We start from the raw sequence: 26,434 nt of genomic DNA, 5'->3' as shown, positions 1-26,434 counted from the left end.
TGTTCTGTAGTTCTCATTGTAGAGGCCTTTCACCTCTTTTGTGAGATTGATTCCCAATTATTTTATTTTTTTTGAGACTATTGTGAATGGGGTAGTTTTCCTAATTTCTCTTTCTGAAGATTCATCACTTATGTATAAAAATGCATTGGATTTATGAGCATTGATCTTGTAACCTGCTACTTTGCTGAATACACTTATGAGTTCTAAGAGTTTTCTAGTGAAATTTCCAGGTTCGTCTAAATATATAATCATGTCATCAGCGAACAGGGATAGTTTGAGTTCTTCTTTTCCAATTCGTATCCCTTTAATTTCTTTGGTTTGTCTAATTGCTCTGGCTAGAGCCTCAAGAATGATGTTGAATAGAAGTGGTGAAAGAGGGCATCCCTGCCTTGTTCCAGTTTTTAGGGGGAATGCTTTCAGTTTTTCACCATTTAGAATGATATTGGCCATGGGCTTAGTGTAGATGGCCTTTACAATGTTAAGGAATGTTCCCACTACCCCAATTTTTTCTAGTGTTTTGAGCATGAAGGGATGCTGTATTTTATCAAATGCTTTTTCTGCATCTCTTGAAATAATCATGTGATTCTTAACTTTTAGTCTGTTGATATGGTGAATGACATTTATTGTTTTCCGGATGTTGAACCAACCTTGCATCCCTGGGATAAAACACAATTGATCATGGTGCACTATGTTTTTAATATATTTTTGTATGCGATTTGCTAAAATTTTGTTGAGAATTTTTGTGTCGATGTTCACTAAAGATATTGGTCTGAAATTTTCTTTCCTCGTTGTGTCTCTGTCTGGTTTAGGTATCAGGGTGATATTGGCTTCATAGAATGAGTTTGGGAGGGTTCCCTCCTCTTCTATTTCATGGAATACATTGAGGAGTATTGGAATGATCTCTTATTTAAAGGTTTTGTAGAACTCGGCTGAGAACCCATCTGGTCCCGGACTTTTCTTTGTTGGTAGGCTTTTGATGACCTCTTCTATTTAATTGCTTGAAATTGATTTATTTAAGTTGTGTATGTCCTCCTCATTCAGTTTAGGTAATTCATATGTCTCTAGAAACTTGTTGATTTCTTCGAGGTTTTCTGTTTTGTTGGAGTATAGATTTTCAAAATAGCTTCTAATTATGTTTTGTATTTCACTCGTGTCTGTTGTGATATTTCCTTGTTCATTCCGAATTTTAGTAATTTGAGTTTTCTCCCTCTTTCTCTTTGTTAGTGTGGCTAAGGGTTTATCAATTTTGTTTATTTTTTTCAAAGAACCAACTATTTATTTTGTTAATTTTTCCGATTGTTCCTTTTGTTTCAATTTGGTTGATTTCGGCTCTGATTTTAACTATTTCCTGTCTTCTACTACTTGTGGTGTTGGTCTGCTCTTCTTTTTCTAGGGCTTTGAGTTGTAGTGTTAAGTCGTTTATTTGTTGATTTCTACTTCTTTTGTTGAATGCGCTCCATGAAATAAATCTCCCTCTAAGTACTGCTTTCATAGTGTCCCAGAAATTTTGATGTGTCTTTGATCTCGTTTACTTTTAAGAATTTTTTCATTTCCCTCCTGCTGTCTTCTGTTATCCATTCATCATATAATGGTGTATTATTTAATCTCCAGGTATTGGAGAAGTTTCTGTTTTTTATTCTGTCATTTATTTCTAATTTCAATCCATTATGATCTGATAGAGTACAAGGTAGTGTCTCTATCTTCTTGTATTTGCTAACAGTAGCTTTGTGGCATAAAAACATGGTCTATTTTAGAGAAGGATCCATGTGCTGCTGAGAAGAAAGTGTATTCGTTCTTTGTGGGATGGTATATTCTATTTAAGTCGGTTAAGTCTAAATTGTTGATTGTGTTATTGAGATCTATAGTTTCTTTATTCAATTTTTGTTTGGATAATCTATCCAGCGGTGAGAGAGGTGTGTTAAAATCGCCTAGTATTATTGTGGTATGGTCTATTTGATTTCTCGAATTGAGAAAGGTTTGTTTGACGTACATGGATGAGCCAATGTTCGGGGCATAGATATTTATGATTGTTATGTCTTGCTGATTTATGCTTCCCTTAAGCAGTATGTAATGTCCTTCTTTATCCCTTCTGACTAGTTTTGGCTTGAAGTCCACATTATCTGAAATGAGGATGGACACTCCAGTTTTTTTGCTGTGTCCGTGTGCATGGTATGTTTTTTCCCATCCTTTCACCTTTAGTCTATGGGTATCTCTTTCTATGAGATGAGTCTCTTGCAGGCAGCATATTGCTGGATTTTTCTTTTTAATCCAATCTGCCAGTCTATGTCTTTTGATTAATGAGTTCAGGCCATTAACATTCAGAGTTACTATTGTGATATGATTTGTATTCCCAGGCATTTGGCTCATTTTTTTTTTTTGGCATGATTTGGTTTCTCCTTTATTTGGCTATTCCTTTAGGCTAGTTCCTCCTGTTGCTGATTTGCATCGTTGTTTTTCATCTCTTCCTCATGGTATATTTTGCTGAGAATGTTCTGTAATGCCAGTTTTCTTTTTGTAAATTCCTTTAGCTTTTGTTTATCATGGAAGGATCTTATTTCATCCTCAAATCTGAAAGTAAGTTTTGCTGGGTATAAGATTCTTGGTTGGCATCCATTTTCTTTCAGGGCTTGGTAAATATTGTTCTAGGCCCTTCTAGCTTTTAGGGTCTGGACTGAAAAATCTGTTGATATTGTTATTGGTTTCCCCCTGAATGTAATTTGATTCTTTTCTCTTGCTGCCTTTAAAATTCTGTCTTTATTTTGTATGTTAGGTATTTTCATTATAATGTGCCTTGGTGTGGGTCTGTTGTAATTTTGTATATTTGGAGTGCTATAAGCCTCTTGTACTTGCTTTTCCATTTCATTCTTCAGACTTGGGAACTTTTCTGATATTATTTCATTGAATAGATTGTTCATTCCTTTGGTTTGTTTCTCTAAGCCTTCCTCAATCCCAATAATTCTTAAATTGGGCCTTTTCATCATATCCCATAATTCTTGTAGATTCTGTTCATGATTTCTTACCATCTTCTCTGTTTAGTCAACTATGTTTTCAAGATTAAATATTTTTTCTTCGTTTTCTGAGGTCTGTCTTCCAGGTGTTCTATCCTATTGGTTATGCTTTCTGTGGAGTTTTTTTTTTTTTTTTTTTTTTTTTTTTTTTTTTTTATTTTATTGTAAACAAATGGGATACATGTTGTCTCTCTCTTTGTACATGGCGCAAAGGCATACCATTTGTGTAATCATAAATCCACATACAATAATGTTGTTTGATTCATTCTGTTATTTTTTCCCCTTCCCCCCACCCCTCCCATCCCTCTTTACCCTCTATACAGTACTTTCTTCCTCCATACTTGCCCCCCTCCCTAACCCTAACTCTAACCCTAACACTAACCCTTCCCTCCCCCCCATTATGTGTCATCCTCCACTTATTAGCGATATCATTCGTCCCTTGTCTTTTTGAGATTGGCTTATCTCACTTAGCATGATATTCTCCAATTTCATCCATTTGCCTGCAAATGCCATAATTTTGTCATTCTTTATGGCTGAGTAATATTCCATTGTGTATATATACCACAGTTTCTTTATCCACTCATCAATTGAAGGGCATCTAGGTTGGTTCCATAGTCTGGCTATTGTGAATTGAGCAGCTATGAACATTGATGTGGCTGTATCTCTGTAGTATGCTGATTTTAGATCCTTTGGGTATAGGCCAAGGAGTGGGATAGCTGGGTCAAATGGAGGGTCCATTCCAAGTTTTCTAAGGAATCTCCACACTGCTTTCCAGAGTGGCTGCACTAATTTGCAGCCCCACCAGCAATGTATGAGTGTACCTTTCTCCCCACATCCTCGCCAACACCTGTTGCTTGTATTTTTGATAATCGCCATTCTAATTGGGGTGAGATGGAATCTTAGGGTGGTTTTGATTTGCATTTCTCTTATTACTAGAGATGTTGAACATTTTTTCATATGTTTATTGATTGCTTGTACATCTTCTTCTGTGAAGTGTCTGTTCATTTCCTTAGCCCATTTGTCGATTGGATTATTTGTATTCTTGATGTAGAGTTTTTTGAGTTCTTTATAGATTCTGGAGATTAGTGCTCTATCTGAAGTATGATTGGCAAAGATATTCTCCCACTCTGTAGGCTCTTTCTTCACATTTCTGTGGAGTTTTTAACTTGGTTTATTGTTTCCTTCATTTCAAGGATTTCTGGGTTTTTTTTTTTTTTTTTCAGTATCTCTAACTCTTTATTGTAATGATCTCTTGCTTCCCATATTTGCTCTTTTAACTGTTGATTGGTGCGATCATTTAATGCCTGCATTTGATCTTTCATTACCCTCTAGTATGCCATCTTGGATTGGCCCGTGGAAAGAGCCTGCGGCCAGAGGGGGTAGGGCCGCCTGGAGAAGTCTCTGGATGCCCTGCCCTGGTCCCAGAGGCTGCCTGCGGGTCGGTGCTCTCCGCTGGCTCGGGGACCTGTGGCTGGCTCGGGGACTTGTGGCTGGCTCTGTGTAGAAAGGCTCTCACTGGGCGGTCTGCTCCAAGAAGCTAGCCTGGAAAGGCGCCTCCCGCCAGAGTGAGCTGGGCTGCTTGGGGAAGTCCCTGGCTGCCCTGTCCTGGTCCCTGAAGCTGCCTGTGGGCCGGAGCTCACCGCGCTGGCTCCGGGACTTGGAGCTGGTTCTGTGCAGAAAAGCTCTTACTGGGGAGCCTGCTCTGAGAAGCTGGAGAAGCTGGCCATGTGGGAGGAGCCCACCACCAGAGTGCGCAGGGCTGCCTGGGGAAGACTCTAGCTGCCCTGCCCTACTCTAAGCCACCCGTATCCGGGCCTGCTGCTGCGGGCTGAGCTTCACTGGGTGGGGGAGACTCACCCCATGGCTCTATTTTAGTCCGAGTCTCTCAATGCCTCCCCTTCTTGAATCCTGGGTTCTGGAGTGACTGGAGATGCAGTCACCCTCTAGTCCGCCATCTTGGATTGCCCTTTTCTTCCCTATTTTGAAAGGCTGTTGTATTTTATTCAATCCTATGTTTTTAATTTATTGATCTGCTGATATATATTTATTGAAATACAAGGTCTATTTCTTCTCATTTAACTGTTGCAGTGCTAAGCTATGCAAATATATTTTGTAATATTAGGCCATATTTGTTCTTGCAAGAAGCTCTAAGTTCATAATACATCAGACATTTTTAGATTTTAATGGTTAATTAAGGGTCTTGTTTAGAAATTTAGTATCCAGGTTAATGGCAAGATTAGTTTTTACTTTCCTTCACAAATCTGTAATAGTTATTATTTTTTTTAACAAATTCTAACAAATAACATAACTGAACTCTGCTTATAGTACTAAAAACACATATTTAATTTTGATCATAAACTCTCTTGCTTCCTTATTATTTTTTCCAATTTTTAAATTTTCCTAAGTTAATAGTCCTGCAGCTAGTCCTAATCACCAATTTATTCTTACACAGTTAGTACTGTTTTATTTGTGTATATGTTTGTTAATTTCTTTACCCAGTCTTTAGGTCTACAAGGTAAAATAATATTGTCAATTTCATAAACAATCATGTGACTTTTTGATGAGTGACATAGAATGGCTCCTCCCCCAAACAGTGTTGTGTCTCAGAGGAATGGGTAAATAAGATTGACTGAGCTAAATAATTGACATTCACTACAAATGCAAGTTAATGTCATTAATAGCTATAAGGCAGGAAACACAAAAGTAAGCTGTGATAAATTTACTTTCAGTTGACACTCTTGTTAGCTTCATCTTGTGTCTCAGTGTTTTCCCCATGTGTCCACATGCTGCATATTTTGCGGGGCAGGGAATACAAATTACCCTGAACTTATCTCTTCTTTTACCTCTTATAAATTTTAATTTCTCTAAAAGCAACATTAATAAAAAAGGAAAGTTAAAAAAATTCTATCCATAGTATTTGCCAAAGTCAGAGAAGAAATTAAGAATAAAATAAGTGAAATAGAAGGAAGTTTTGGAAATTTTTCTGTTGAGTTTTATTCTATCTACCACTTATTTGTTTAAGTCAAACTATTTGCTTTTTAAATCTATATGAAAATATTAGTAGTATCACGTTTCTTTCTCCCTCTTTCTCTTCCTTCATTCTTTCTTTTCTTTCTTTCTTTCTTTCTTTCTTTCTTTCTTTCTTTCTTTCTTTCTTTCTTTCTTTCTTTCTTTCTTTCTTTCTCTTTCTTTCTCTTTCTTTTCTTTTTCTTTCTCTTTCTTCTCTTTCTTCTTTCCTTCCTTCTCTCTCTCTCTCTCTCTCTCTCTCTCTCTCTCTCTCTCTCTCTCTCTCTCTCTCTCTCTCTTCCTGGTGATCTTGCACATGATAGCCCCAATGCTCTACCACCTTGAGATACAGGGCATTGAACCTCGAGCTACAGCCCCAGATCAAAGGCCCTGTGTTTCTGTTTCTAGAGGCACATTTTTCTTGAACAATTGAAAAAAACTGACATATAGAATAATTAACATGAAAGTGAATGTTGAAATTTTTTCATTTACAACAAGTTCTTACCTTAAGGATGGTAATAGAAATAGAGAAAGAGTATTGTTCAGGAAATTTGTTGGCTTTTAAACTTTTTAAAATGTTTTATTTCATAATATTTTTCATTTTCAAGTGACAAAATGTTTCACTTTTTAGTTCATTTCAGGAAGTACTAAAATGTAATAAATGATGTGAATTTTATAATATCATTCAGAAATAACCATTTATTCATAATGTAAATTATCTATAAGTCAAAAAGGTATTACCTTGAGAAAACCAAAACTCCATTAGATTTTCCAAGGTTTGAAATTATTCAACATATTTGGATAAGCCAGTTTGAGCTTTATGAAAACTTTAACCTATTACAAATACTTAAATCTGCACAAAACATGAAATGAGAATTAATTTGTGAGTCTTATTTGAACCCAGTCATGCAGTTGGGTGCATATGGGACAGTTCACTGATAAGAAGAGCAGAGAAGTCATTCATGTTTGATCCCTCTGATGGGAAGAATGGCAGTGTACTTTGTTACTGTTTTTTAATTTTGCATTGAGCTGTCATAAAGTTACATATTTTCAGGTTGAGAATTTTATTTGAATGAAAATTGGTCTTGGAAAATTACTTAAAAGAAGCTTTTATATATCACATATGAAACATGATAGTATTTGAAGAAATTATGACAGCCTATTGTTACACGGCAGAGACCTGCCATGGATTTTAAGCAGCTTCAGAGACCCCTCTTCAAACCCCAAGTCTTATAGTCATGCTAGAAAGATTTCAGACATCTTGTTCAGAGTAACAGGCACAAGTTTATTAGAAGGAATAAGAAAAGGGAAAAGGGAACTCTCTCGAGGGAGAGAGTGGGTGCTCTCAGAGAGAAGAAGGACAGTGCACCTCTCCTGCTGTCCAGTTTCATAGGGGGCCCCAGGGAAGTTTCCAGAGAGTCCTGCCTAAGTCTACCTTTTGACTTTTGATGCACAGCAGAATGACATCAGATTTTCAAGTTCCCACTGTGCATGACAACTCTTTATCACTTTGGCCCATGCTGACCAGTTCTAATTGAAATTCTTAAAGATTTTGAGGTTAGGAGATATTACCCTTATCTCTCTCTGAATTCTGGGGTCTGTTCTGTGTAAGGGTCACAAAAGTTCTTCTGCCTCTGGGTAATCTGTTCACCATGTTAACATTTTGGATATGTATTTCTCCTATAGTAGAAATGCAGTATATCCTGTTGACTAAAGCCAGGAAGGGCTGAAGGTAAGTTGCTTTTTGAAAAAAGGAAGTATGTAGTGGTCAGCACCGTGGTCCCGGTTTGTAGAATTATTCCCTTAACTCCATGTTCCCACCACTCACATCTGCCTGTTCCCTATCACCATTCATTTTAATAATCCCAATAGCAGCAGTAATAATAAGCTTTGTGATTTAACCAATGGAAAGATGTTAATAAGAATTAGACATTTCTGTCATTGTGAGCACACAGCCTCTCTGCAGTCTCAGTGCCACATGCCAATTCTTTTGTATATTTTTCATCAAATCCTGTTGCCATAACCATCAACAGCCATGCTTCATCACTTTCTCAGGTTTAAATGTATTTATATCTCATTTTCAGAGATATAAAAATATGCCTACATATTTTTTAGTAGAGAAAATAAAGATAGTTTGGAATGAACTGTAATTTCTTTCTTTGCACCCCAGATACAGTACTCTCTTTTCATTCTCAATAATAATCCTTACCTTCTGATAAAAACCTGTCTTTTCTATTATTGCTAATAATCTCCAGTGCTGATTATATTGTATAATATTGCTCCTATATTTTCCAATTCCACCATTTGCTGTTTTCCTAAAGCTATAAACATGATCAATTTTCTTTATTATTATTTTTTTAAACTCTGCTTCAGTCATGCATCAAAGGAGGTGGTATAAGAGGGTGGAGAATATTTGAAAGTACATGGGCTTTGATCCAGACTCACTGAGGATCATGTTACAAGTCTGTCTGATTTCAATACTGGAACACCATAAAGAAACTTATCCTGTCTGATCCTTAGCTTATCAATTTACAAAATGGTGTACTTCCACCTTGCATCCTTGTATGGATAAACATCTATATGAAAATCTGAGTTGGTCTATCTGGCATTACATAAATACTTAATAAATGAAAAACTAGTATTTTTTGCTTATCAACTTTATAGATTATATAGGTACAGGTGGAGGTCTTCTCTGCCACGTTCGTGTGAAGGAGAAAAGGGTTAACTGCCAGAGGAGGAAGTTGGCAGTTTTCTATATGTTACCCAAAAAACTTATCTACTCAATAAACACACCAGAGCCAATACTCTTTTTATGAGAGGGGGGTGTGACGTGTCTGGCCATACCGGCTCTGGCCATACAACAACATGGAGTCACCAACTCTCCTTTATTTATAATGTACAGGTAAAAGGGGCCAGAATGAGCTTCTTCTGTGATGGACAGGATAGGGTAGAGTTAGGGAAGCTATTCTGTTAAGGGGAAAATTCCAGAAGGAGACAGGGAACCACTCCCACACAATGCTACATGCTGCCTGGCAGTTCCTAGAAACCCAGGCCTGTGTGTCCCATGGCTCAACCTAGACTGAATCTGCTAAGTAAGGATGGTCCATTTTTTTCTTCCCAGGCAAAAACACGTTTGGTTCTACTCTTTCTGCAGAAGTATGGTATGCTCTCTGATTAGGAGATGGAAGGCTTTCTGCCTTTCCTCAGTAACAGACTTTTATTTCTTGTGACTCAGTATAAGACAAGATGTATATTGTGAGCAGGCAGTTTTCCTTTCCTGTTCCCAGAAACAGACTCATTTTACCTCTGAAGTTCCCAATCATTGCCTGGTCTCTGGAACCTGGGAGCACATGTTTCGTTTTATTTTATTTTTTTCTGCAGGTTAGTTTTCACTTTTGTCTAAGGATGGGCATTGTTTTGTCCTTGTGTATTGCCTGAGATGTGTCAATAATCATGAACATATAGCACTTCTTTGAGTTCTGTGACTCAGACTAGTCATTTGCCAAACCTGATGGGGGTTGTGGGAATCCCTGATTCACAGCTAGTTGATGAGACATGTAAAAGCCCTGCAGTCCTTCAAATTTGTGGTTGGCATTTGAAATGGGGACATTGGGTTGGAGACTGTGTCCTTAACTTGTGGAGCCTACACTAAATCTGGGCAGTTTGTGCAAGACTTGCATTATGGTACTGCAATGCATTAAACATTTTTATAATTATAAAATTTTACTGGAAGACATATTTTTAGTCCATATTCCACCCCACATAGTCTCATATTTTTTATCCAAAAATTGTCACACCAGATAATTAAATGGGAAAAAAGATATTTAAAGCCAGTGAAATATGTGGCATTTCATAAGCATTGAATGTACAGGGAGCATTTAAATTTTTATAAGTGATTAGCAAAACAGACTTTGTGATATATCAGTCCTCACATACCTCAGCATCATGAAAGATTGACAGTATTGACAACAGCATGACAGATTATTTCACTCACCTATTTTCAAAAAGGTGAGCTGATCTGAATTTAGAGTATTGAATTCATTGAAGTTTTACTCTGATCACCTGCAAGCTTTATAAAGTTAAATTAAAAATTACATAAGTATATAAATTGATATTTTTTTAGTTTGAAAATGCTAATGAAATTGAAGTGTGCATTATTCTCAGTGAAACTATGAGTAAAGGGGGAAAGTAACGAAAACAGAAAATCACCGTTTAACTACATGGTAATGATCGCCATAGACTAGATCTACAACTGGTTGTTAAAATTACTGTGCAAAAATTTAAGAAGAATGACTGCATGATTTCAAAGATCACGCCCTTGATCAAGGCTTGGTGCCTAGACGCAAATTGAGATTGGAGATTAGCTTCTAGAATAGGGAGGTAAAAAAATGGGTGAATTTTCTATAAATTCAAATGTACTGTTAAGCAAACAGCTCAATAGGATTATGCTAAAGTTAATCTTTTAATTTTAATAACTGTTTTACGGTTATTTTGGGTGTTAATGTGAGGAAAGCCTGGATAAGGGCTATGCAAGACCTCTGTATTATATTTGCAACTTTGTATAATTTTAAAATATCTAAAAATTTACAAACTAAAGAGAAGCACAATTTATTCCTGATTACCGGATGCTGTGCTAAGGGAATAGGATGGACTCCAAAGAGCACAGTGAGACTTTCTAGAGTGATGGCACTGTCCTGTCCTATGTGTGTATCTTGATTATGATGGTGATTGCAGTACTATATTTATTTCTAAAACCCATCATACTATACATTTCATTAGGTTAGTTTTTATATGCAAATTATAATAATAAAAATGTACTAGATTACTATGTGTATTACATCTGTGGATTCCAAGGTAATATGAGATTTTTTTTCTTTGTTACCTGTGGAGGGCTGTCCATATCTAGCAGAACCAGATTTGGTTGAACCACGAGATACAGAGTCCTGACTCCCAGGAATTGGCAGCCATGATAGACTGTTCCAGATAGCCTGGGAAGCAAGTGGCCCTGTGTAGGAGTGGCCTACCATCTCATTGATATGCTAGTTCCCTAAACAAATGGCTTCCCTAACTCCACCCCATCCTGTCCATCACAGAAGAAGACCCTCTAGGTCTTGGCCCCCTTTACCTGTGAGACTATAAAATAAAGAGAGGTGGGCTACTCCATCTTGTTAGAGGCCAGATCTGGTATGGCCTGATCTGTCACGCCCCCTCCCATTTGAAAAGAATATTGGTTCTTGTGTGTTTATTGACTAGACAAGTTTATAGGTAATTGACTTATTGCCTTCTCACCTTCCGGCAGTTAACCCTTCCCTCATCCACACAGGATATGGCTGAAACTCCTGCAGTTACCACAAGGAACTTGTGGTTTCTGATAACTTATTTTACTTTTAAATCTTTTAAATTGTTGATGTTATTTTAATTTATTCAGTATTAAATTCTCCTACAACCTAGTATAAATACACACAACTAATATATTACAGGTTGATTAAATACAAATTCAGAGAATATGTCAACATATGTCCTACTTTTTTGTGTTTTGTGCCAGATTAGCATCTAAAACTCAGAAACTAACTTTATTCATTAAGTTCTATTATACTTATAACAGAAATAGCTTATACTTATAGCATCCTCACCAGGAATCAGCCATTGCATTTAAACAGTTTATTTGGGATATTATCTAAATACCAGAGCAATTATGAGAGATGGATATTTTGTTTCCAATTTAGATATTAGCAGAGTAAATTCTACAGAGTATTATGTAAACTGACAAATTCACCCAACTAGTATATGCCGGAGTCTAGATACAAACCAGAATCTGGGGCAGCATTATAATGAACAAATACTTTTTTTTTTTTGGTATTCTATTTTAATAAAATATTTGATCATATTTAGTTCTATTTTTATCAAGCTCGTGTACATGCTAGCCCTATGTCCACATAGAACAATATTTAAAGCATTTTATAAATGAATGAAACTCATAAGTTCTTCCATTTTTCTATTAAATATTTATTAATTATGAAAACCACAACTGAAGGCTGATGCAATTTAGTGAATTTAATTTATCATTTTTTTTTTACCATACTAATACCTAATCTCAAAACCATAACTAGCTTATTAAGCCTTTTATTATTAGGTTATAAAATAGCATTTGGATTAAGGGAGATCTCTTGAGGGTAAGTAGTATGTTCAAATCTCCACAGAACATGAAGTTCTTATTTTCTTTTTCATGTTGTTTCACTTATGTCTGACCTCATATGTACTATTTATATCTCAGTCATTATGAAAATAAATATATTTGTGTAATACTGGGAAAAGGAATATAAGTATGAGGAATAATATCTTTAATTAAAATCACAACTTTTGAGGATTTCAAACCAGTACTGTTAGAAAAATAACAAAGTTCATCATGGTAACAAATTCAAGTATTTAATTTTTGTACAAGAGACAGAACATAAGATAACTTTAATGAAGACATTTTTAGTATTGCTTTATTTGATATATAAAAAATGTTAGAAATCTTTAAAACTAGTGGAAATCCCACAATGCTTTTGCATATCTTAAGATCGTACTGGGATATCTATGTATACATATGTTTATTTAGTCTCTCAAAAGGAATAAAGTTCCCAAATTGCATTAGATTATATAAACTTCCAAATGTTGATATTTTTTATTTGCATATTAGAAGTCTAACAAGGTCGTTTCTTTTTTTTTTTTTTTTGGTACTAGGGATTGAACCCAGGGGTGCTTTACCACTGAGCCAAGTTCTCACCAAGTTGCTTAGGTCATTGCTAAATTGCTGAGGCTGGTCTTGAACTTGCAATACTCCTGCCTCAGCCTCTGAAGTTGCTGGGATTATGGGTTTCACAGGTGTGTACCATCGCACCCAGGTCACTTTCTTAGTTTTATTGAATATTTTTTATTTGAACAGGAGAGGAGATTGGATGAGGGCTGTGCAAGAACTCTGTATTACATTTGCAACATGGTGTGATCTTCAAAGACCTAAAAAGTGAAAAATTGTTAAAAGGCATAACTTAATACTGGTTGTCAGGGTGTTGGTGGGGTGAATTAGAGCAGTTGTACTTATTTCTAAATGTTATTCTAGATAAATATTTATTGAAGCATTATTTTCGTTATTTTTGTAGTTATGCAAATAAGCTATGGGTGTGTATTTTATTAAATTATATATTCTTATTACTTTGATCAACATATACTGTTCTACTCTGCATATGTGCATAAAAATAAGATTTTTCCTTATTACAATGCAATATGTTGTATGTTAGTTAAAAGCAAGAATTCTAGCCACTTTTACCTTTATTTACATTCTTATTTTTCTGTTTTCCAGCTAAAACTGGTCTATAATCATTCACTTGCAAATACCCTGATCCTATTATTTCTTTCTCTGCCACACTTTTCTAGCAATATTGTAACTCAGGTTACACCCAATTATCTGCCTATTTCCTGCCTCCACCCTAGCAGCTGACTGCAGCTGGAGCAAATTTCTTCACTGATGAACTGGTCTCACCCTTCTTGGTGAAAATGGATGTCAATCAAATATTCTTGCTGCAATGGAAAGCTAACCTCTCTGCTTGGACTCAAATTTTAATTCCCTCTTATTTTCTGTAGAATGCATGTATCTTTTTTCTCTTGTACATTGAATGCCATGTTTCTTTCTTTTCCTAATTAGAAAAACTTTCCTACCTCCCTATTGTTAAATACAATTGTCTATAATATGTATTTATGTCTTAAAAACACTTATGTTGTTTAATCGCCCCTTACAGATTTTCCTACATTTTTCTTTTAAAATTTCTGTGTCCTTTGGCAATGGTACATCTTGTAAACATGTTCATGAGTTTCATTCTTTCTTAAAATGTTTCACTATCATTGAAGTGTTAACCTATTATGTTTAATGTCATTCCTGATGGTTTAAATTAACCATTTAAGGTATCTTCTATTTCTTTCATTCATTCTTTGACTTTTCTCTTTTTTTTTTTTTTTAACTTCTTTTGGATTGCTTAATAATTTTGTTTTTACATTTCTCATTTATTATTCTTGTAATGGTAATCATAGACTAATTACACCTTAGCTCATTGTTTACGCTTACTAAATAATGCTAGAAACTAATATTTAAGTCCAGTTTTATTAATCACCCATTACTCTATTGGTGTTATAAATTTTTACTGATATTTTTTATATACGTAAGATGTTATTTTTAGGTTGTTTTAGTTCATATTGATTTTTTTAACTAATTATAATTCTGTCAGCACTTTGATTTATTCTTACAATTGGATGTATTCCACTATGTAATATCATTTTGTTTCAGGTTACCAAATATCCTTTAATACTTATTGTAAGGCAGATCTGTAATGCCAGATTCTCTGATGTTGTTTTGAAGTAGCCCTTACTTCTCTTTCATTTCCAGAGGCTGTTTTCAGTACCTTAGATTTTAATTTTAAGAAATCTTGGTCTAACATCAGTTATCCTGACATATCTCAGAGCAGAAGTTCTTTAGATTCATGGTTATGAAGAGTATCACTGACTTAAAAATAACTCTGTCTCTAGAAAAAACTTTACCATTCTCTACTTGGAAATTTATATTACTCTTTTCTCTATGTGCTTATAGAATGAAATATAATATAATACAATATATATGACAGAATAAAGCATATATTAGAAATATTAGAGATGATTGTATATGATATATACCTATGATGTGTGATATAATTAGCATATTTTCTCTACTAGGACAAATAGCAAACATCCCTAACACATAAGATAAAGAATCATAAATATTGTCATTCCTCTGCAAAAGAAAGTGCTCAGATGGTCTTTCTTTTATGTATTCACATATAAAGGAAATAAAACCTGTAGTCTCTCTCTTCCTACAGAGACACTAATCCTATTGAACCAGATTTCTATACTTTTGACCTCATTTATCCTTAATTACTCCTTCAAGTACTATCTCCAAATACATTCACATTGGAAGTTAGGGCTTCAAAATAAGAATTTGGGAGGAAATAATTTATTCCATAAGTCATATTTTAAGATAGGCATATACTTGAATGCAATGTTAAGTTTTATTGGGATAGTTATTTGTTTACAGACAAAAGATATTGTTACTGTTCATTTTACTTTGTACTCTAAGAGTTTACCTTTATTGGAATCATACAAATATAGCAAACCTCTCCAACTTTAAGTCTCTTGGTAGCAATACCCAAATAATTTTGAAAATATTACAAATTTTCAACATTGTTATGCTTTTGTGTTGCAGAAAAGTTCTATATCTATCCTCGTTTTAATAATATATTTAGATCAATCACATTTGTGTTATACAATAGATGAGAAAATAGACAAATTTTTTATAGTGGAAAGAATAGAGTATGCTTTGGTTCAACAAAAAGATATTTACATACATACATATACATATATATCTGTCTCTCTCTATGTACAAACATAAAGAATAGGGAAGATATTTTATTCTCTAAAAGATATCATTAAACATTATGAGGCACTTGAAAGAAAGGAAAAATATTTGTAATATATGAATCAGAATAGAAATTTGTATCCAGTTTATATAGCTAATCAATATAAAAACAACTCAGTTGAAAAATAATCGCTTTATAATATACAGCACAAAAGAGGATTTTGAAATCATTAATACATGTCAGAAAGGTGCAGTTTTACTATTTTTTGCATGTTTTATTTAAGAAGTTATTTTTGTGGAAATTATTTAAGTATTTTTTTCAAATATATATTGCAAATAATTTTCCCCATGTATGACTTGCCTATGAATTCTCAAGTTTTTTGAATAATGGAACTTTGTAATTTGATGGATGAGAAAAATCTGTCTACCTCAAGTTTGCAAATATTGTCTATATATGTTTATATGTTTTTAGAAGTCCTGTAGGTTTTCATTTTGTCTACAATCTATCCTGAATTAATATTTTTGTATTTTGTGAAGAATGTGTGCAGAAAAACGTGTAGAAATGAAATTTGCTGTTTTCACTGACTTGCATTGACTCTACTGTTAAAAATCAATTTACTGTTATGTATCAGTCAGTCCGTTAATTGACTCTTCCTTATTTCACTAATCTTTCTGCCTATAGTTTTACCAGAATTTCACCATCTTAATTGTATACTAAGTCCAATAATCCTAAAGTTACAGTTGTATATTTTTATCTTTTATTCCAAGTGCATTCTGCTTATTCTGTCCTTTACAATTCTATATAAATTTTAGAATAAGTTTTCCCATTTTTACAAAACATCTTCTAAGATTTTGTCATTTTGCTAAATAATGTATGAGTCAGAATCACTAAGACCCACATAATTTTGAGTCTTCCAACCTGTTTAGCTAGTATTCCTCCCAATTGGTTTAAATATTTTTAAATTTTTGGTCGTTTACTATGATAAAGTCTTACACATTTCTTAATAACTTTATTTCTAGGTCTTACTTATGTTATCAAAACTAGTATTTTTTTTCTTTCCAGCATTTTTTTTTTTTTTTTTTTTTTCAGTAGTGTGTACTGAACCCAGGGCACGCTACCACTGAGCTACATTCACAGACCTTTTTATTTTTTATTTCAAGACTAAGTCTTGCTAAGTTTCTGAGAGGCTCCCTAAGTTGCTATAGATGGACCTGAACTTACAATCCTTCTGCTTCAGCCTCTCAAGTTGCTGGGATTACTGATGTGTACCACCACACCCCAGCTTAGGACAAAAATATAAAACAAGCCACTGTTCCATCAATAAGAGAAGTAATGAGCAAATTGTAGTATATGCATACAATGAAATACATCGCAGCAATAGAAATGAGCAAAGCTACTAATGCAAAAATATGCATGATTGTGCAAACAATATGTTTAGCAAAAAGCTTGACTCAAACAGTACTATATATAATATATATATAAATATATATATTACTTTATATATAGTATGTGTGTATATGTCTATGTACACACACTATATGTAGAATTATATGTATGTTTATATATGTATGAATATATAGAGACACACATATCTTGAAATGTATCCATTTAAAGAATAAATAAAACTAGTCCATGAAACAGCACATGGTGACATGGGTGGAGGATTGCTTTAAAAGGAGCACCAGTGAACTTCCCAGGATGCTGGAAGTACTCTATGTTTTGCCTGTGGTATAACATGGATGTTATAATGGGTGTAGAATTTTGTCAATCTCATCAAACTGTATACTTCTCTTCATTTTAGCAGATGTAACTATACAACATAAACACATACTTATCTAAACAAAAAATTTAAAATGAAAATAAAAACAGTTGAAAAGTGTGAAAATGGAAAATAGAACACCCTCACCATTTAGTGTGAATCATGGAATTCAAATCCTTGTACAGAAAATCTGATGAACCATTGTTTTAAAAATGTACCTGGGATTTGTTTTACTAGGGTGTGATAAGACACATGGACACGGAGATTACTGCCATAAAGGAAGGAGTTTTACTCACAATTCTTTAAAGGCAAGAAGCATTAGCAAAACCATACAGGGTCCCAGAGAGAAATAGTAGCGTCAGTCAAGAGACAGAGGGAGGGAGAAGAAAATTGGATGGGAAATTTTATTATGGTTTTTTCAGAAAGGAACAGCTGGTAGAGGCAGGGTAGGCAGGTTTGAGGACTGGATAGAGTGAATAATTTTAGTGAGCTCCAGGATGTAGGACATATCCTAAGTTCATAGAGAAGAATATATTGGCAGAAAGTGTAACAGCTCTTCAAGAATCTAATAAATGCAGTGGTTGGTGATACAGGCTTCAGTTTGGTTGGTTTGCATTGGAAACACACACTTGCATGAGACTGATTTTCTTTCTTTAGAAATTAGCTCATTTCTTTTAGAAATAAGTCTCTTGGTAAGGGGAGACTCTTCTAAATCATCAAGACACCAAAATGTCCAAGCATTACAAAATATAGAAAAAGATGTTGTTAATACAGACATCAAGCCATGTCTGACAGCTTGTTTTTCTTCAATATGGGTCTACATATCTTGTAACCAATGTAAGGTTTATATACTGTCCTATGAAAAGCTTCAGAATACCTATCAAGGTTTTGGATTTTATAGTTGTATGGTTTGAGGAAAAGCATCCTTAGTACCATCTGACAGTAAAAAGGGAAATCCACCCAAATGCAGGGTTAGATAATATTTAGATATCTGATTATAGTTATGCAGCTGTGAGAAAACATAAACATTGGAAAACATGCCTTCTTCAGAAGAAGAGATCCTTGAGCCTCTTGCTATTTATGTATATAAGAAAAATTCAGAAAAGAGTATCACACATTAATTCACTTTTCAGTAAGTAGTGACTAAAAAGTATTAAATGGGACATATTTAACAGCAACAACCAACAGAGGCTATGCACCTGTATGTATGAAGGAAGGCTCCAGCCTTCCCTGTGACTGCCTTTCCCTGTGGTACCATTTGTGTTGCACCTCTAAGGAGCAAGAGATGTTAATTCCTGTGGGGCCTACCAGAACTTATGGGACAACAGGTTTGGAACAAAGCCACAGAATACATATGTCCCCTATCTTTTCCCCAGATATACTATTTTACAATGGTCTCCTTTGCTGAAATGTTCAGAGACCAAAGAATGAGCTCTTTTAACAGGACTGTGTCATTTAGATTCAATAAGGCACTTTCCATAAAGTATTAATGTGTGATTTTTGCCTCAGATTCTGTTTCCTACTTAGGGAATCTAGTTAGTATGAGGACTGGGAAGGGAACCCATAATGCTAAAGTGAAATAAGATAGTTGCTAAAGTGAAATAAGATAAGCAAGGAATGATAGAATAGGAATAGATGTTGAAGTTAGATTATATACTGCTTTGAAATTTTCTGAAGTCTAAAAATGCATCTTACTAGGTACATTCCAATGATACTTTCTAACTGGGTGTTTTTAGAGTATGAAAGCTGAAGGGTGCTCCTTGGGCTGTTCAAGCTGACTCCATATGAGAAACCTAACTGAACTCCTAAGTAGGCACAAATGGATAAATTCTCCTCTTAATCTTAAGCTTATGATTCTGTTTTGAATAATCAGAGATGAAAGAAAACATTAAATACAGGGATGACTTTGATTTCTCAGGTATTTTTTATTTAATCTGTTTGCATCATTTTTTTTCAGTTATTTGATGGACAATCAAAATGCTTTTCATCAGAACTAAAGGTTTGAAGATTCAGGTTAATTTTCTTTTATAAATTCTGACTGGGTTTCCTCATTCACAGGATATTTACATATAATAAGCAATAGTATTTCAGCCTCTCATGCCACAAAAATATGCCAATCATTTTAGGCCCTTTGATCTTATAAAAAACTATTGAATATTTTTGTGAAGATTATCCAGTGCATATTTGAATAATATCAATATACTTTCTCTAAAGCCCTTAATTCTCTATCGTTTGTTCCCAAATGGTATAGGCATATGTGTGTGTGTGTGTGTGTGTGTGTGTGTGTGTGTGTGTTGGTCCCTAACTGGTTGTAGTACTTCTATCCTTATTTTCTATTTATATTCTTGATTTCAGAAATTTAAGAAAAAAATGTTAAGTACAATATTGAAAACAAATATGTCACTTTCTAAGTAATAAAGAAAATGGTCCAGAAAATGGATAATTTTGATTCTATGTCTCTGTAACATAAAACAAATGCATTTTCAACTGTTCAAGTGACAATTCAAGGGAGATGCAGGAGTGACCTGAATGGGGTTAATGTTTAACATATTACTTTAGATGCTAAGAATGAATTTCAATCTTTAAGATATTTATTGTTGTAAATACCTAGAAAGGATAAATGGGCAAGGACCAAGGGTAGGACAATAAAGACTTCAGACCAAACTGTAGATTTGATAATTAAAAAGGAGGGATGGAGGGAACACAGTGTAGGAAAAATCTAAAACTGTTAAGCCATGGGTAGACTTGAGCAAAGATTGCCCATTAGACAAATTGCAAGTCAGGCAGAAACAGCCCCATTTTATTCTGTTATTGATAGGAGCAGCCTGAAGAAAAAAATGTGCTTGGCTTGTTCAATGTAATTGGCCCTGAAGTGAAGTAGCTGGAAGTTGTCAGATATCCATACATCTCACATCAGTAAAACTGAGTGGTGTACAAACACTAATACCATATTCCACATTGCACATATCTTCTTCACACATATGTGCCGAAGTGCCCATCTGTGGTTTCCACGAGACTCTGCCTGAGAGAAATCAAAGATATTGATGATCCTTGTTGTTGCCATTGGTCAAGGAAGAGAAACTTCTTCACTATCTGCCTCTTCCAATATCTATTCTAAAGTCTTCTCACCCTCAGCTAACATCTTTAGTTCTTTCCTGGCAGTATGATCCCACACTTCCTCCTAAAAGACTTAAGTTTTGGTGACCATAATTATCAGAGTGGGGCTGCTTTATGCATCCATTTACAGCTAAAATTGAATACGGGAGTACTAAGAGATGTCCAGAAGGATAATCAGTTCCACACATATTTTTCTCTGTGTACTTCTAAAAAAATCAGCCCCATGCCCTTCTACTGATCAGAGTGTATTATCCCTGCCAAAATGATGGACCTTCTTTTCAACTTCTTATCCCTGTATACAAATGTTTTCAAAAATCCCAGCCACAGCTATAGTTTGTTTCCTGGAAAGAGTATACCATATTTGGGGATCAGAACCTCCAACTTGGGCTGGGGAGATAGCTCAGTTGGTAGAGTGCTCACCTCGCAAGCACAAGGCCCTGGGTTCGATCCTCAGCACTGCAAAAAAAAAAAAAAAAAAAAAAAAAAAGAACCTTCAACTTGCAGAGTCCAGATTGATTCAGATATCAAAGCAATGCTAAGGGACACCTTAATTCCTGGAACCACTTATTCTTCCTGTTGGGGACACAGCACTATAACTGGGTCTTTGATTGAGTGCAGCCATTGATCCTGAAAATGGTATTCCATTCTTGCAGAGAATATCTCTACATTAAAGATTCATCTTTATCTTCAGTTGTTTGTTGCAGTGTTCATTCAGGCCATTAGTTTTATGATGGTATTGGTGTGACATCACCACTGTTGTGTAATAGTTTTTTGCTCAGACTCTACCTGGGATGGAATTACATTCATTTTGATCAAGCATTCTCCAAATCTGGGAATGGTAACTCTGCCTGAGGCTCACTAGGCACGAAAGGTGAATACATCTTTGGAATAGGTATGTAAGAATTGAATCACTGACACTTGCAGAATGAAAAGAGCAAATGTTTCAATTTTGAGGGAAGTGACCAATTGATCTCTTATTTAAGAAATAATGCCATATAGAGGCTCAGCCTTGGTTTATTTCTGGTATTAGAGTATTCAGAGCCAGTAGTGATTATAACAATCTTAAAAATCTTATGTATAGCCTCCAAATTGTTCAACATGAGTAATATGTCTACCATCTTTGCTATGAAATAGATCAGGGAAAATGCTGGCTCAAATGGCCTTGCATTTATCTGCGCTTGGTTCTAAAATGCTTCTTCAACAATGGATATTTTATTTGGTCATTAATATATAATAATAAAATGTTCTCAATTTATGATCACACCTGTATGCTTTTCCAAAAGATTTATTAAAGGTTTTTTTGTTGTTGTTGTTGTTGCCAATATTACAGAGCACTTCTTTCTGGGTTTCTAATCAAATGTTTAGGCCAACTGCTCTTGTCCAGTAAATGTTATATTTGCTTACCTTGTTTTATTTCTCCTTTCAAATAAAGTAGATGAGCAGTTCTAGGAGTCACAGTCCACCCATTTGGATGATTTTTCTAGACCATTGTCTCAAGTGAGCTATAATATAAGCACTGTGTATTTATGGCTCATTCCTAGGTACCAAGTTTCCCCAACCATAAACCAAGTTTGGGTCCTTTTCTTTTCTTTTATGTGAACAAAAGCATCCCCCACCAAACAGCCAGCCATGGATGTGTATAGTTGTTACTGTATGGGATGACACAGGTATCTAGGCTATCTTATTTACAGCCCGTTCATGCTCTCTGGTCCTCGTTAGGTAAAATCCAGAAGGGATTATTATTTTTCTCTTAGGATAGACTTCTGCATGGCCCATGCAAATTTGTGACTTTGGGGGTCCAAAAAGTTTCCCAAATTTATTATAATAAGCACCTTAAGGACATTGGTTACTTAGTTTATAGTGATCAAGTTTTCCATTTTTATTCATGTTTAGTAACATTCCAGAGGTTATTTTAGGAGAGAAGAATAAAATTCTACCCTGTATGTGGTACCACCTTGCTCTATAATCCAGGGAACTACATTTTGGTTTTGCCAGAGTGAATTTCTTCTTATTTCAACTATTCCAACATCATATAATTTTTGAGAGTTTGAAGGAAGTGGCAGAGATGCTTACACTTCAACCAGGATCTGTTGCAGTCTTTCCTTGCTCAGATCATCACTGAATATGGCATATTCTATGTTACCAAATGTATTGACTGAAATAGGATTCCTAGATATTGAACGTATCATCTACAGAACATCATAAATTATACTAAGTGTTGTACTTCCTTCTTTGTAGGAGGGGATGTGGGATGCAAGAAACATTAATTTGGCTTTTACTTTAGATGGGATTGCTTATTATACTTTTGATAATTGACTCTGAAATAATTAATAAAATAGATTTTTTAAATCCTGCAGGATTCACCTTTATTATTCTGATCTGCATGGTACTTACCATGATCTCCAGCATACGAGGCACCCTTTGCTTGCCCTTGTAAGTCATCATGATGTCACTAGTGTAGCATACCAGCATGGTGTTCTACAATTGACTAGATGGCTCAGATCTCTTTGGATGTTATTTGTCTGAGAGTAAAATATGGAGGAAAAGCAAGAAGCAGGTAGTCCTCTAAAGGCTTTGTTAATTTGCTCTAACAATGATACAAAATCTGGCATGGTGACACTGAGACCAAAACATTAGTTGAGTTTGTGATAGTCCGTAGTCATTTTTAAAGATCCACTCAATTTCTTCATAAAAAGACTGGTGAATTAAATAGATTTATGAAGAATGATAGAGACCATTGATCCTTTAGATCTTTAAGGGTGGCACTAATCTCTACATCTCCCCTGAAATAAAAAAAATTGTTTTGAAGTTCCTGTCCTAGTAAGGAGTTGGGTGGTGATAGTTTCAAAGGCTATTAATGAAGAGGTGATTGGTCTTACAGGCCAAGAACCTATGTAGGGTTTATTCCAATAGTCAATTATGTCACTACCAATTGTGTAATCAACAACTGGGGCATGATAATGAGGTAGCTCTGTAGAGACACTGCAGTCATTATAAGGATTATAGATGTCAGTTCATTCATAGGACTTTGATATGTCAGTGTCTACTTATCAGACTTTTTGTCTAAAATCCTTAAAATGTCTGAATTTTTTCTTTTCTTACAAAAATGTAAAATTTCTCTCATTAGCTTTTCCTTGTCATCATCACCAATGTGAAGGTATTTTATATTCTTCCCATTCCATTGGAAACTGACATGGTCTAGTTCTTTTTAATCACTGGTTTAGCTAAAAATTAACCAAATCCCAAACAACAAAAATACACCTTTATATACTGTCGGTTGATGTCAACTATCTCAGCATTCATTTACTTTCACACACTGAGTTCCTCTAAATTTTCTATGTACCCCTTTTTTTTCTATATTTTTTTCATACATTTTCCACATATAAAATTCATTGCTCTTTTAAACTTACTGCTTTTTGTGTTCTCAGAAAGTATCTGTCCCAGTTAATATTAACACTATTTACAGTAAGATATGATTGAAGCTTACTTTTTGTGTTAGCTGTATATGTCAAAAAGAGCACAAATTGCTTACATTAATAGGGTCAGTCTCCTGGTTGTCCTTTCTTTTCAATGTCACTCCCCAAATTCCTTATCTCATTTGATGAAGAAAAACATATGCAAAATGTTCTCCTTGACTGATAGAATTATTCATTCTCCAAGTAAATATTGATCATCTGTACTATTTATGAGCTATGTGAGCTTTGGGAAAATCTTATCTGTTAAATGAGGATAATAATAGATCTGGTTATATACTATTATGATTTAATTATGTGACATATGAAAGATGTTGACCACATATCATATTTGGTCGACTGTAGGCTATGAAATCTTCACATTTTTAAGATTATAGACCCTGGAATTAATTTTATATGGTTTGACATCTTAAAATTATTGCTAGTCAGTTCGTATTTGTCTTTTATTTTTATGGAAAAAATACATTAACACCCTTCAGTAAAATTTTTAAAAAATGTCAATATCATTTATGTTTGATGCAATGAAATACAGTACAAGGCTCTTGTAACAGTTAAGATTGTTTATGTTTCTAAAGATACATAAAGCAATTTGAATGGTTTAAGCAAGGAAGAATTTATTGACATTTAGAAGTGAAATCTCAGATGTAATATCACTATTAGACATGACTCTATCTGGAAATTCAGAGGACAAAGATTCTCTTCATCCTTTATCCCTGCCTTCTGCATGGTAGTCTTAATTCTCACCATGCTATGGTACTTTCCCATTTCCAAATACACACACACCATTCCTAATTTACCCAGTGTCTTTAGGATGTTCTCACTGTCTACGAATGGTTGCAGCCCTGAAATGATCACAGCACATTATGCTTCTTGGTGTTTGTGTTCTTTTTTGCAGAAATCAGAATATGTCACTTAGCTTATATTTTACCTTAAATGGGTTGGTTTCTGTTCCCAGAGCTATCACTATGCCTAAGGAAGTACATTAAAGTGATTAAGGCAAATAAGTGCAATAGGTGGGTTCTCAGGAAGCAAGAAACAGAGACCCTTATTAGAAGGAGACCCCAATCTACAAGCATGGCCTTCTAATTAGATGATTAAAAGCTGCAGCATATGCTTGTAACACGTCAACTAGAACAAAAATGCGATCACCTTAAATATCACCAGATTCAAAGACATACATGCCCACAACTGATTTATGGCTAGACTGCTTAACCAAAAAGAAACGTTCTGAACATCAAATATCAAATTATTGTCATGGTATTTGATTTACAAAAGAGATTCTCTGAGAAACTGCATATTTCTTCCCATGAAAATCATACATATGATCAGAAAGATCAACCCTAGATGTATCACTTATTTTCTTGTCTCTGGGAAGGGAGTGGCACCCACACTCGATCTTTGGGTTGTATATACCTTTGCTGTGCTTAAATAAATTCTCACTTGTGCCTTGCTTTTGGCATGTCCTAGAATTATTTTCAGCAGTGAAAGTCAAGAACATGTTCAGGCCCAGAGGAGGTCCCATTGGCCCCATTAAGGGGGATCTCCTTGGACTCCTGTCCTGTGACAAGGGCTACACTAGAACTAATATTGAAATAAATCCCATACAAAAATAATTCTTTAATTCATTCACTCATTCATTTTTTTCCTTACCATTCTTTTGAAAGTACTGTAAGGTTACCAAATACTTCTATGTAGATAAATTGCACCATTAATTTAAAGCCTTCATCTTATTTGAATATTCAGTAATATTCATTAAAACTTGTTACTTTGTCCTTCTAAGGCTACTTGTTTTATTGAACTTGACATGCACAAACTCTCCTGATTTTCTTCCTGTAATACTGATGCCTCTTCTTATGCTCAAAAACAGTTTTTTTTTCTTTCACAAAAAGTAATAATCACCATACCTGTACATCTTTCTAAATGACAACTGTTTATAGAGATCCTTCATATTAGGGCCATGATCCTCTTCTCTTCATTTATTTATGCTTTTTCCATTGCTGGCATCATGTGGTACCAGGGCCTTAAATACTATCTCAGCACTAATTGATCAAAAATGCGTGAGCTCTATCCCTGAGCTCTATCATTATCTGTAGGTTGATATATCTGATAGTTGATGTGACAAATTAACTTGGAAAATAACTGTATTTCAAACTCAACATGGTAAAAATTTAACTCTGATATTTCTACTACTTAAAACATGCTCTTATATACAAAATTAACCTTTTTAGATGATAGCAACATTCATTCATTTAAGAGCAGAATCCCCACATCCAACTGAATCCCCAAATCAAATTAATGTGCACATCCTCATAAGTGCTCAATCAAAATATATTTCAAATCCACCTACATGTCACTACTTTTCCAGTTTCCACTGTAGTCAAAGTCCACATCTCTTACCTGCACTATGTCAGTTAATCCTTCCTAGAACAATTTCTGAAGTATTAATAATATACGGAACTTCCAGAACAAAGTTTTTTTCTGTTAAAAAGCATATTTTTAAAGCAGACTGATAAAGGTATTTTTCAGATTATGTAATTTCCCTGTCAGAAACTTCACAGTGGTTTCCTGATTACATTTAGGTAAATGCAAAGTAATTTCTATATCCTACAAGGAATTACAATCCAATGCCTTTCCTAGTAGTATCACTTA

General features: G+C 34.6%; 1 long non-coding RNA gene across 1 annotated transcript in view; it reads left to right on the top strand.

The window, feature by feature from the left end:
• The first annotated feature begins 3,124 nt into the window (after window positions 1-3,124).
• Window positions 3,125-26,434, top strand: part of LOC306657390 — a 1,092,042-nt gene continuing 1,068,732 nt past the window's right edge. The window contains exon 1 of the long non-coding RNA XR_013762782.1: window positions 3,125-3,172. This is a non-coding gene — a long non-coding RNA (uncharacterized lncRNA). The remainder of the gene's footprint in view (window positions 3,173-26,434) is intronic.

The sequence above is a fragment of the Sciurus vulgaris genome (assembly GCF_902686455.1).
Source record: "Sciurus vulgaris genome assembly, chromosome: 1".
Classification (NCBI taxonomy): domain Eukaryota; kingdom Metazoa; phylum Chordata; class Mammalia; order Rodentia; family Sciuridae; genus Sciurus; species Sciurus vulgaris.
This window is presented reverse-complemented; position numbering and strand designations above follow the sequence as displayed.